The sequence below is a fragment of the Xenopus laevis genome, chromosome 3L (assembly GCF_017654675.1).
Source record: "Xenopus laevis strain J_2021 chromosome 3L, Xenopus_laevis_v10.1, whole genome shotgun sequence".
NCBI classification, from domain to species: Eukaryota; Metazoa; Chordata; class Amphibia; order Anura; family Pipidae; genus Xenopus; species Xenopus laevis.
The window spans coordinates 30,379,694-30,390,751 of record NC_054375.1 but is presented as its reverse complement, the minus strand read 5'-3'; positions in this window follow the sequence as shown (position 1 = coordinate 30,390,751).

The following is an 11,058-nucleotide window of genomic DNA, read 5'->3' as shown; positions in this document are numbered from 1 at the left end:
GGGTCTACCCTGGGTAGGGGTTTTTTTTATTACGGGTTGAATTCTCCTTTAAAGGGATACTGGCAAAGAAAACATGTTTTTTTTCAGTTAATAGTGCTGCTCCTGAATTCTGCACTGAAATCCATTTTTCAAAAGAACAGATTTTGTTATATTCAATTTTGAAATCTGACATGGGGCTAGACATATTTTCAGTTTCCCAGCTACCCCCAGTCATGTGACTTGTGCTCTGATAAACTTTAATCACTCTTTACTGCTGTACTGCAAGTTGGAGTGATATCACCCCCCCCCCCCCCAGCAGCCTAACAACAAAACAATGGGAAGGTAACCAGATAACAGCTCCCTAACACAAAATAACAGCTGCCTGGTAGATCTAAGAACAACACTCAATAGTAAAAGCCAAATCCCACTGAGACTGATTCAGTTACATTAAGTAGGAGAAATAACAGCCTGCCAAAAAGCAGTTCCATCCTAAAGTGCAGGTACAAGTCACATGACTGGGGCAGCTGGGACATCGCAAAAATGTCTAGCCCCATGTCGGATTTCAAAATTGAATATAAAAAAAATCTGTTTGCTCTTTTGAGAAATGGATTTCAGTGCAGAATTCTGCTGGAGCAGCACTATTAACTGATGTGTTTTGGAAAAAACATGTTTTCCCTTGACAGTATCCCTTTAGGGAAAATAAGAGGTACAACTTGCACCACTCCCAAATGATTTTATTAATAAAACAGCAGACTGACACTGAGGGAAGCAATGACGACTGCATCCCAATGGCTGGAACCACTAGTTGCCATAATGACACATACTAAAGAAATTCTTTACTTGTTCATTCAAACACCAAGCAAGCAGGCCCGGACTGGCAATCTGTGGGTTCTGGCAAATGCCAGAGGGGCTGCTATAAGGTCTCATAGAAAGTCAGTATTTAATGGGCTGGTGGGGGCTGTTTGGGCCTCTGTGTGGGCTGATTGGGTCTCTGTGTACCTGAAATGCCAGGGCCTATTTTAATTCTCAGTCCGGACCTGCAAGCAAGTGTCCTAGTTTTAAGCACTTGTGGGTTAGGTGCAGGCCCTCAATTTACCAAGACATGGCTGCTCTCACTGGGTCATTGTGGCTAGCAGTAACCCTGCAGAAATGCCTGGCTGATGATGCCACAATTAGTGCAATTATTATTTACAGCAGCATCTGTGGGAAAGCATTTCTGGGCTGCAAGGTGTCCTTGAAGGGAAGGTTCCCCTTTAAGTTAAATATTAGTATGTTATGTTATTGATTTGCTGGTTTTAAGCAACTTTTCAGTTGGTTGTCGTTATTTATTTATTTTAAATTTTCCCTTTTATTCCGACTCTTTCCAGCTTTCAAATGGGAACACTGACCCCAACTAAAAAAACAAAAAAAATATTCTGTAAGGCTACTAATGTATTGTTATTGCTACTTTTTTATTACTCATCTTTCTTTTAAGGCCTCTCCCATTCATATTCCAGTCTCTTATTCAAATCAATGCATCGTTGCTAGGGTATTTGGACCCTAGCAACCAGATTGCTGAAATTGCGAACTGCCAAATAAAATGCTAAAAAGAACTCAAACGCCACAAATAATAATTATAATAATAATGTCAATTTAAAAAAATAATGTCTCAGAATATCAGTCTCTACATCATATTAAAAGTTAATTTAAAGGAGAAGAACCCCTTTAAAATAAAACGGATTATGAATTACGCAGATTTTAGGATGCATATAGTTAATATTAGGGATGCACCGAATCCAGGATTCAGCCTTTTTCAGCAGGATTCGGCCGAATCCTTCTGAGCATCTGAACCGAATCCTAATTTCCCACACCTAAATTGCATATGCAAATTAGGATTCAGATTCGGTTCGGTATTCGCCCGAATCTTTCACAAAGGATTCGGGCGTTCGGCCGAATCCTAAATAGTGGATTCGGTGCATCCCTAGTCAATATGGAATTGCAGGATTTTGGCTCCATTCCTCCACCAGTTTGAATTTTTTCCCTTTGTTTCTTGGTTCTAAATGGGAAACCGAACCTGGTTTGGTTGAGAAGGGCTGAAAGGAGCCAGATGAGACAAGTAAATACCTTATGATTTCAGAAGGCTTCACTTCTCTTGGTTCTATGCAGAGTCTGTGTTCTTGCTTGAAAAATTTAATCTTCTCTGTAAATAACGTTTTTTCCTGTTGCATTTGATACAGCACCTATCCCTTTGGCCCTGCTCCAATGGAATACAGGCCTATTATGCCACAAAGCCAGAGCTCTTTTGGAGAATTTCATCTTCAACATGAAGAAACGTGTAATGTGCTAAACAGAGGCTTTTCTGCCTTCAGATTTGTGTCTGTTGTCCAGCAAGGAGTCATGGAAGACAATGAAAATAGCAGACACATTCAAGCACAAGCAGCACAGGAGTTCAGAGATACGGATATGTTGTAGATGCTATATCTAAACCAAATTGCAGAATATGATTCAGAAAAAGCACAAAAAAAACATGTATTGTGCTATAAATATGCTGTGTACACATAACTGTGACATGGCTGGTGTATTTTCATACATATGCCTATTCAAAAGTTGTGTTGTAAAATAATCCTCATCCCTCCAAAAAATAGCCCGTCTGCTTAGATTGAAGCAGGAGCATGAAATAGAGAAAGTCAAGCTAATCACTGCAAACTGAGACACAGCAGCGGTTTGTTTGGTAGTGATGGCAGAACTTTTTTTTTTTATTTATTTACCCCCCCTATAAGAAGTATATTTTTAGACAGTTATTTGCTGTTGTATTTATAGATATTTTGAGTTTTAAGCTGGGCTGCAACTCATGAATTCTGACATTCATCGGTGACGGAAGAAACATTGTTTTTTTCTATAAACAATCCCTCTAAATGGATAGCAAAAAAATATAAATAGAGGAGAGATATTTAAAAAAACAAAAACGGTGCAGAATTAGTACATTCTACTCATTTATGTCTATTATTAAATATTGATATTACCTTCCACCGGAGTGAATGTGTTTATTGCATTGTTTTGCTTAATTTTAATTCCCAATATAAACGTATGAGACCTGGTTTCCAGAATGTTTGGGACCTGGGGTTTTCCGGATAAGGGAAACCTGTTATCAAGAATGCAAGGATCTTTCCGTAATTTGGATCTTCATCCTTTGTCTACTAAGAATAAATTAAGAATAAATTAAGCATTAAATAAACTAAAGTTATAAAGCTAGTAAAAGCTAGTAAAAGTAGCACTACTATGCTAGCGCATACCTCCCAATATTTTGGGAATAGAAAGAGGGATAACAAAAAGTTATCCCTCTAATTGCCATGTTCGTCCAAATTTGGCAGGTTATGAAAGTTTGAACATATTTCTGTGAACATATATATCAAACCAACTGACAAAGGGCAGAGGGCAGCTCTGCTATAAGCATAAGTACAGGACTTCCCAGACCCTTGTATCCATGGCCCTTGCCAGCTTGTGCATTCTGAATGACATACAAAGCTATGGCCATTCCTGAGGATGCCCCTGTTGCCAACATTCCACACCTTCTAGATGCAGTTCCACCAAACACAGGCTACATCCATAGTGAGGAGCAACTCTTTGGCTAAACTTTATGAGCAGAAAATGTTGCACCTCAGGGAATGAATGCACAAATTGTATTGGGGCAAGAAACAGGGAGCTTAGCTCTATGACCCAATACAATATCTCTTTAAAACACTGCATAAATGTGTCACTGCTATAGACATAAAGGATAATATCAATGCTCTGCCAGTAGCTAATGTTGGCACTTACAAGGCTTTGTAAGTATACTTACTGTGGCTCTTCCAGTGTTGGACTTGCCCACAGGGATACCAGGAAAATTCCCAGTGGGCCCAGGTGTCAGTGGGCCTCATGCTGCTAAACATTTGGCCATTCCCTATTTCTATGAGAAGAAAGAGGCAGAATAGAGGGAATAATAGATTATAGTATGTAAAGAAAAGAGACTATGATAATAGAGGTTGAGTGAGGAGAGGAAGAATAATAGCACTGAGAGTGGGCCCCTGGTCTAAGGTTTTTGGGTGGGTCCCCAGTGTCCCACTTCGACACTGGGTTCTTCTGTTCCCTTTATTGATGACAAAGAATTATTCCTAGGCATGGAATTTGTGGGCAGGCCACAAAGGCCTGGGCCTAGGGCATACCTCCCAACTGTCCCTTTTTCGGAGGGACAGTCCCTCTTTTGACAGCTCAGCCCGCAGTCCCTCATTTGTACTGGAAAGTCCCTCTTTTCTATGCACTGAACAGCCAGAAAAAGAAACAAAGTTTCTCACTTAATTGGCTTTTAGCAGAGAGCCCAGAACAGCTAACAGGTGCAAATAAGATACTTTGTAACAATTTTGAGACACAAAAACACAGTTTAGATAAGGAGAAATATTTTCAAACTTTCATAACCTGCCAAATTTTGTAAAACAAACATGGTAATTAGGGGGTGTGGCCACAGAAAGGGGTGTGGTCAAAAATTGCTGCACTACGTGCGGAAAAAAAATTTTTGTCCCTCTTTTTACTTCCAAAATGTTGGGAGGTATGCTAGGGTGGCCCACTAGCCGCATCTGAACTGAAGACTGGTCAGGAAATTTTGTTGTTTAAATCTCCTGCCAGCCAGGACCACAGTTCTGGCAATCTAAGGAACTGTCTGTAAAGTAGGCAAATGGTAGGGAAGGGGGCCGCGAGCGGTATGCGAGTGGGTCAGGCGTGGGGATTGGGGAAGTGTACGAATTGGTAGAGGACAGGGGTGTGAGTCAGGAACAAGTGGGGGCAAGCAGGTCGGGAATGGGTGGATCAGGAGCAGGGAGGTGTGCAAACGGGTAGGGGACAGGGGGGGTGTGTGAGCAGGTCGGGAACAGGTGGGGAAGAGAGTGGGGCAGGGGGGAAGCAGCTTAGGGGAGCACCCTTTTTAAATCCAGCCTTGGTTATTCCACCTAAAAACCTTTCCTGTCTTCAGAAGTGGCTGTGGCTTAACACATAGGCTAAGTGCCAACACTGCTATAAAGTGAATGATCCTCCTATATGAGTCTCTGTAGGCACTATTACGGATGACAGATAAGGAGCCCTCTTGAACAATTTCCACCTAACAATGCAAGTGTCTGTTATAGACAGAACATTTCCCATATTATTTTTTATATTGAAGTCCAATTGTGCTCCATCACCCAAGTGCAAAAAGTGCAAAGTGCAACAAGGGTTCAATGACTTACTGTAATTTTAAAAAAGTCTAAGTCCATAGAAAATCTGCCAAATATACTTGCGCCCTCGGTGAGGCCAGGTTTAGAAGGAGTCTATTGGCCACACATCTCCCACTAGACCAGTGCATAGCCCAGGTGGTTTATTGTACCTGATTCAAAAAAGTGCTGAAAAGGGAAAAAAAGTGTTGGGTGACTCCATATGAGTAATAATAAAAATAAATTAATAGCTAAAAATCATAAAAGTGTAGACTGTGTGCGGCCGAAATGTAAAACATTTCTTTCAAATGTGCAGAGGAGAACAATGTGCTCCAGAATTAAATGTAAAGTAACTCACCATACAGTAAAAGTGGTCCGGGTGCACCAGCCCCAGACCCCCGGCTTTAGGGAGCGGTACAGAAGAAGATAAAAAAATATATATTTTTTAACTGAATATCTCTGGTCCTGTGGATCCATTTGAGTGCCAGACAGCTCTGCTTCCTTATCTTCTAAAACATTTCTTTAACACAGTTGCCAAAAGGCTGGGGTAGAGGAGCAATGTGCAATAGAAAGTGAGCAAGTGCTCGGGATCTGATATTAGACATATACAATTGCACGGTGAACTGCATTTACAGTATATGGCAATGATAGTCTGGCAGCTGCAAACAAAAGTTTTGGGGGTTTGTAGAAAAAAAATTACTTTTTTCAGGGTAAACTTCAATTTAATAACATAATTGCAGCTTTGAGTTACAGTGCAATAATTAAAAACTCTGTGTGTGCATATATATCCATATATATCCAGTATATACATTCCTCGAAGTATGTGCATATATACTACATACACTCACACACAAATTATGCATTATAAGATAAATACATAACTAAAAATAAAGAAATGCTTTGCAAATAAAACTTTATTCTGCAGGTCCACTGAGGGAGATTTGCCTTAACATGTATTTATTCAATGCAATGGATTATAGAACATGTCAAGGCATGTTCCATTACATAGCTGAATATTCACATACAGAACACTGAGTCAGTAATAAAACAGACATGTCTGAAGCACTGAAGCTAGCGCACATCAAAGATTAGCCTGAAATGCTTGGCATGTCTACGTTATGCAACCACACAAGTGCACCAGATGGTTCTAAAACCAACGAGTAAATTGATCTCAACGTGCTCAGAGCTGGCAGTTTATTTCTGGAGTCAGGCTACATGAAGATCACGGACATAAGCAATCAGTACTTTATAAAAGGGACAATATAATATAGAAAGTTATACTCTGAGACAATTAGAGGCATGTTTATTAAACCTTGTTTTTTTTCTGGGCGAGGATTTTAGGGGGAAACTTTAATTTTTAGTGGAAAAATCCTCAAGCCTGGCCAGGGTCAAGTAGAAATCAAAGGCAGATGTCCCTACAGTTGTTTCTTCACATTGTGATCTGCACTTGATAATTCTATAAAGTCTGGGTTTTCATCCGATTATACAAAAAAGTCTTGTTTAATAATACTATAGAGTTTTCGGAGCGCCAATCTTACAATACGAATTAACGATTTTTTCCTGACCATTTTTTCAAGAAGATTTATTGATGAATGAGTTAAATTTGTTGATGGGAATTAAAAGTTGGACTTTGTTTTCAGGAAAAAAATTGATAATTCGAGATTTAGTAACTGAGCCCCTTAGTATTAATTGTAAGATGCGCCGGGAGATCTATCCTCTCCCTTACCTCCCGCGCGTCTCTTATCGACTCTTAGTGCGCAGGCGCGCACTTCCGGGTTGCACACAATAGGATCCCATTGACCTTCTCATGCTATGGACGCTGAGCGTCGTGACGCTGGTGTGCAGCGCCGATTCCGGGGCTGCTGCTGCCGCCTGAGGCAGCAGCCCAGATGCCACCCCCCCTCCTCTCCCGCTTCGCGCTTAAAAATTAGCGTCGGAGCGGGTTTAAGGGGGCAGTATTACTAGTGCATTAAGCGCAATAAAACCCGGAAGTTCGGCTCTTAAAGTTACAAGAGGTGGCTTTTTGCCGCCCTTTGTAACTGGCCGCTCGCTGCCGCCTGGGCAAGGGTTTCACCTTGCCTCATGGCAAAAGCGGCCCTGCTGGTGTGTTGATGCTGGGTGTCATGACGTCATCCTTGGGCGTCAGATTCAAATCCTTGGCGCCAGATTCGAATCCTTGGCGCCAAATCCCCTTTAAAAGGCCAGTCCACCATTTTTACAATGCCCAAGCTGGTTCCAGTTCTACTGTTCCTGCCAAAGCTTTATTGTGACTTTGAATTCCTGGTTTTTGATTTCTGCTCGACCCTTGACTACAATTCCTGCCGCCTGTCTTGAACTTTTCGCCTGATTTTGACTACATCTTCTCTAAATCCTTGCCGGTACCTCACTTACAGAATTGTTATGCACCTCCTTGACGGCTTCCACAGCAGAAAGCCCGGGGCACCAAAAGGGCGTCGATGAACACCAGAACCCACATCGGTTACCTGTGCATCCGCAGGTACTTTCGCTGAACAAGGTTCCAGATAACATAGTCATTACATTAATATTACATTTAATGCTGCTTTTGAAATATTTGCACTTCGTTTTCAAGACTACCAGGATTTAAAATACTATCTGGATTTTGGGGTCACTGACCCCCACAACCAAAAAGCAAGTGAATCCAATAGCTAGATTTGAGTTATCAATGTTTTCTGTCTTAGATTCTTATATTCTATATACCTTTTCTACTCATGTCCCAGTCCATTGTTCAACCCACTACCTGCTAGCTAAGGAAAGTGCCACCCTTTTCTTATGCTTGGAAGAATGGAGGAATATGTAAATAAATTTGGAGATCGATAATAAACCCCTTCTTCCCTCTGTCCCTGTGGAATGAATGGACATTGTTAGATGGCCTGGGGATAGTGTTGCTCTCCCCCAGCTCTTGTCTGTTAGTGTGATGGTGGGTTTAGTACAATGGCATACTGCTTTTTTTTTTGTTTAAAGAAATTCTGCCAGATCCCGACTGACTAGCTGCTTCAGGTATGGAACCTGTTTTCCTGAATGCTTGGGACCTGGGGTTATTTAGGATAAGGGTTATTTCCATAATTTGGATATGTCTACTAAAAAAATAATTTAAACATTAAACACAATTGGATTGTTTTTCTTCCAATAAGGATTAATTATATCTTAGTTGGGGTCAAGTACAAGCTCCTGTTTTATTATTATAGAGGAAAGGAAATAATTTCTCAAAATTGGAATTATTTGATCAAAATGGAGGCAATGAGAGATGGCCATCCCATAATTTAGAGCTTTCTGGATAACGTGTTTCCAGATAATGGATCCCATAACTGTACACTAGCAAGATTTTAGCCCATACATCTTGCAATGTTGGAATTACGTCTGTAAATGCAAAATGTCACATCAAAAATATGCGTCGCAATTGACCCGAATTTGGCCAGCATCTGACAGTTCATATTCCACTGAACTAAAGGCCTAAGGGCAGATTAATGCACAGACCTACCTAAGCTATAGCCTAGGGGTGGAGTGTGATCAGGGGCCTGTCTAGCTTTTTTTAAAATTCTTCAGAAACTTGTAATGCTTATTTTATTTTGCGCTGGGTCCGGGTTGCACCTGGGACTGGAAGAAAATAGAAGACAAGCAAGACGTGTACATGTGTCCGGATGCCTTCAGATGTGTGTGTACTGGCCCAATGGCCCAATACCTGCAGGAACACAATAACTGCAGGAACACCTGCTTCCGGCACTCTCTTTTATTCCCTTGCGCTCAGCCAGCCCCCCAAATGTGCACCCAAGCTCTCTCCGCCATCCTAACATAGAGAGCACGCCTGGATCTGCACGCATCCAGGTGCACAGGAGTGGGAGTAACCTAGAAGGGGGGCCCTGTGTAAAGGGTATGCTAGGGGCCTCAAATATCATTAATCTGCCACTGTAGAGGCCCACCGCTATAGGAATTCTATGTTATCGCATTAAAGGGGTTGTTCACCTTCCAAAGACTTTTTTCAGTTCAGTTGTTTTCAGATTGTTCCCCAAAAATAAAGACTTTTTTTCAATTACATTCCATTATTTATTTTTTACTGTTTTTCCAAAATCTAAGTTTAAAGTTGAACTTTCCTGTCTGGCGTTTGAGTCTGGCCAAACCCGACCTGCAACCCGCATACTTATCTGCTTGGACCCGCTACCCGACCTGCAAGTGCCTTATATGCAACACGATCCGCGAACTGCTGACCATCAAGAAACAGGAAGTGCTGTCATTGTAAACTGGAAGTGACATCATTAGAAGCAGGAGTGATCAGAAAAAAAGGAGTAAAACAGCGAGTGCTGTTGTTGTAAGCCAGAAGTGACATCATAAAAAAGGAGTGAAACGTGCTATTAAGACCTGCGACCCGCAAACCCAGAGAACTGATAAATACCCGCTCCCGAAAGTTCTACCTGCAACCCGCTGGGCACTGCAGGTTTTTGTGGGTACCCGAAATGCTGCAGGACTCTATCTGGCAGCTCAGTAATTCAGGTTAGAGTCCTACTTCCAATGATGTCACTTCAGGTTTACGACAGCATTTCCTGATTCTTGATGGTCAGCGGGTCCGGGTTGAGGATAAGGTACTTGCGGGTCGCGTAGCGGGTCCAAGCGGTTAAGAATGCGGGTATGGGTTGCGGATTGCAAGTACGGGTCGGGTACGGGTTCCAAAAAATGGACCGCGCAGGACTCTAATTCAGGTGCAGACTCTAAACTGTTACAATTTTGCAACATTTCATTGATACATTTTTCAGCAGCATCTCTGGAGTATTAGCAACTATTGTATCAATTCCAACAGCTGCCTGTAATGAAACCCAGAGATTCTGCTCAGCAGGGACAAAGATAAGAAATGTATCAACTAAATGTATCAATTTAGAACATTTTACAGAGTCGACGACCCCCCCCCCCCCGAGCTGCATTAGAATGTGAAAAAATACACTTTACACTTCAATATTAGCAAAACGGCAACACATAGTAAATAGAAAGTAATTGGAAAAAGTCATGTTTTCTGGTGATCTATCGGAAAACAACTAGTTGTTAAAGGGGTTGTTCACCTTCAAAGTAATGCTTATTTATAGATGGCCAACAGAACAGGAAGAACTGGAAGTAGTTCTGTAACCACTTCAAGGAGCAAAATTGAAGTCAATTAATAGTACACAAATACAGGGAGTTAAATAGCAGAAAAGAACACTGTAGCTACAGTCATATTACATTTGATTCTTCATTATGTATATACATGTAGCTCAGGTAAGAAGAGAATAAGTTTTCTGCTTAGAAGAAAACAGTGCAAAGTGCAATTCGAGCAGAATTGCCATGTCTTTAATGAAACTCAGGGATTCTGCTCAGCAGGGACTAAGATAAAAAATGTATCAACTGTATCAATTTAGAACAGCTACAGAGTCGGCGACCCCCCCTCCTGGAGCTGCTTTGGAAGGTGAATGTGAGGACTTACCCTGTTGGTCTAGGGGGCCGGCGGGGACGCCACGCTGCTCCTCTCTCCTTTAGTGCTGGTTTCCTAAGGCACACAAGGCGTGCACTTCTGCTTCTTATAGGCACATGGACGCTGGCATGATGACGTCAGCACGCAATGGCCCGAAATTCAAACCCTATTTAAAGGGAAATCAGTGTACAGTCCTTTGCCCATTGTTAGGTTCATCCTTGTGAGATCCTGGTGCTATTTCTGAGTAATCCTGATAATCTGATTTCTGTTTTGACCCCTGCCTGCCTGACTACTCTGAATTCTGTTATCTGACCCGTGCCTGTCTGACCATTCTGATTGATCCTCCGGTTTTGACCCTTGCCTGTCCGACTTCGCTTGAATTCTGCCTGCACCGACCCAGCCTGTTTGACTACGCTTTACCTCTGTTCCTTG